Genomic DNA, 2,891 nt, shown 5'->3' on the forward strand with positions numbered 1-2,891 from the left:
GTATCTTTATGTCAGATTTGAAAACATTTTTCAATTTTGTACAACATTGTTCCTCTAAACAATATAGTACAATTAAGCTCTGGTGGCCCTGTCCATAGGGAGTTGTGCTCCAAAGCCAAAGAGAACACCTCTCTGGACACTGAAATCCACCAGCGGCTCCTCAGGAGAAAGATGGGAAATCTCTTCCCACATGATTTGCAGCCTGGGAAATGCAATGAAGTGGGTCAGCAGCTACAAATTGGTTCCTATTCAGCAATGGTGAGTTTTAATTCCTCTAAAGATTAGAAATTCTCATGACAAACTTCTTGTCCAAAAAATGTAATTTCTTCATAAAGTTTAAATGTAGGTATCAGAACCATGGCCAATTTGTATTGTACTTAAAAAAAATTTTTTTTAAACATCACTAATACCATTTAAAAATCCTAACAAGCAAACATCTAATAAAGGACACTAATATTACTGTTCTCAGTTAGTTTTTTAAAAATTAAGTTCAAGTATTCCAGAAAATAAATTTGTTTATACACTACTTTCATTCCAGGCAAAGGTTTTCCCTGGGCTTTATGCTTAAAGACTAAGGCTTTCATTCAGGTATGCTCTATCTAACACTCCCAAAGTACTCCTTACAAATTTAAGAACATTCTTTTCCTACAAAAGTTCTGGAACTTCCTTTAAACAATAAAAATTATATCCAACAAAATGAAATCTTAGTATCTGTTTTCTTCTTTTCATTCTTTAATCTCGAAAGAATTTCCCTATGAAAAAAATAAATCTCAAAAAGTCTCATTTTAATTGATAACATCACTACTTAAGAACCATAGAATCAATTATTTCATCTATAAAGAAATGTATTTGACATTCTAAACTTGTATTAAAGCAAATGCAGCAGTGAAACCCAAAAGGACACCTGAATTCCGCTTGTCAACATCACTCTGTAATGTTTCTGAGCTATATCAGGACAGTCAGAATGACTGCAACAGCTGCAAGTTTCCCGGAGGTTGCAAAATAGATACTCGGGAAAAGGTTATTTGAATCACCTTTCAAAATAACCTAAAGTACAGAAGCAGGATGCAAAGCAAAAACTTCAAGACTATTGTTAGCATTATTTAAAGCATACTAATTTTCAGAGTTTAGTAGTTTATGGGTCAGTTTAACTCTTTCATTTCCCCATTTTTGTCAAATGTACTGATCACATTTAAAAGTCCTGTTCTACTACCTACTCCCAAAGAGGGGCTGAGAGCTCTCAATGTACAAGATATAGAAAAATAATACTTCCAAACACATCTTGTAAAAAAAAAAAAAAAAGGAAAAGAAAATCACAAAAAAAACAAAACACATCTTGTCAGCACAAATTCTTTTGTTTGAGCCCCAGAAAATGTTACTGCTGTTAAAACATTGTGGTCACGTTTCCCCTAAAACTGGGTAAATTACAGACGTCAACTCCTTTTTTTTTTAAATGAAACTATAGTACAATTGATATATAGACAAAAACCTAAATCATTCTATGTGGCGCTACTGGTGGCCTGGTGGGTAGAAAGCTGTGCTAATTCAGCAGGTGCTCTGAGGGAGAAATAATGATAATACCCTCCTATGTGATTTACAGCTTCTGAAAACTCTAGTTGTTCTAATATGAAACTTGTAAATGGTCCAAGAGGCAAATGTTCGAACAAAACAAGAGGGTATACCACACGGTTTAACATAAGGAAAGGTGTGGGTCAGAATTTTTATCCTTTCACCATACTTATTTAATCTTTATGGTAAACAATCTGATATATGAACAATGAACCATCAGGACAGGAGGAAGACTCATTAACCACCTGTGACATGAGGAAACATCCATGCTTGCTGAAAATGAAGAAGTCTTGAAGTTCTTAATGATGAAGACCTTCAGTTTGGATTACACCTCAATATTATAAGGAAACTAAAAAATCCTCACACCTGGACAATCAAGCAGCTACTTTTTATATCAAAGGAAAAAAGGCTGAAATTGTCAAGGATTTCATTTTTACCTCCATCCACAATCAAAACCTATGGAAGCAGTCGTCAGGATACCAAACATATAGTACTAGTTTTAATCACCTTATAAGGTGATACTTAGAAGTATGTAAAAAGTGTATCATGAAAAAGTGATGCATTTAAATTATGGTATTGGCAAATAAAATTAAATATCTCAAGGACTAATAGAACACTGAAATTTGTCTTGGAAGAAGCCCGAAAGCTCCATAGAAGCAAAGATGACAAAACGTTGCTACCTGTACTTTGGAGATGTTAGACCAGTGCCTAGAGAAGAACATTATGTTTGGCAAGTTAGAGGGTCAGTGAAAAAGAGATTTTCAAGAAAATAGACTGACACAGCAGTTGCATTGTTGCTCCAAACTAGACAATGTTGTACATGAGGTAACAAACTGATGGCACCCAACATCACCATCACCACCATCACTACCCACAAACTGCCCAGTGATTTACTGTTTACCAACTATGTAAACATGTACAATCTTTAAAAATCATACAGTAAAAGTAGCCAGTTAATATTTTGTATGAGGTAAAAATGGTGAACTACCTTTAATGCCAACTACCTCCAAAATTCTTTGCTCACTAACTTAATTAAGCATGGATTCCTTTTCCCTCTATTCTCAACTGGAGGACAAAATTCAGTGTTATCTCTTCCTTCTCCCAAAGATAAGAGACAATATACCAAATATGAATGACAGTAAAATGTAAACATATCTTAATTAATTTAGCAAGCATATGCTGTGTGCACACCGACAGGTACTAGCTAGGACCCTTGAAGAACTAACGTGGGTGAAAAACACTTGGTGATGTCTATTAATGCTACCTATTCTGAGGATGCAAAATAAGCCTAAGTAGATGGCCGTGGTTAGGATTAAACAAGA

This window comes from Elephantulus edwardii, unplaced genomic scaffold (assembly GCF_000299155.1).
Source record: "Elephantulus edwardii isolate Elephantulus edwardi_28Jun2011 unplaced genomic scaffold, EleEdw1.0 scaffold00152, whole genome shotgun sequence".
Classification (NCBI taxonomy): Eukaryota; Metazoa; Chordata; class Mammalia; order Macroscelidea; family Macroscelididae; genus Elephantulus; species Elephantulus edwardii.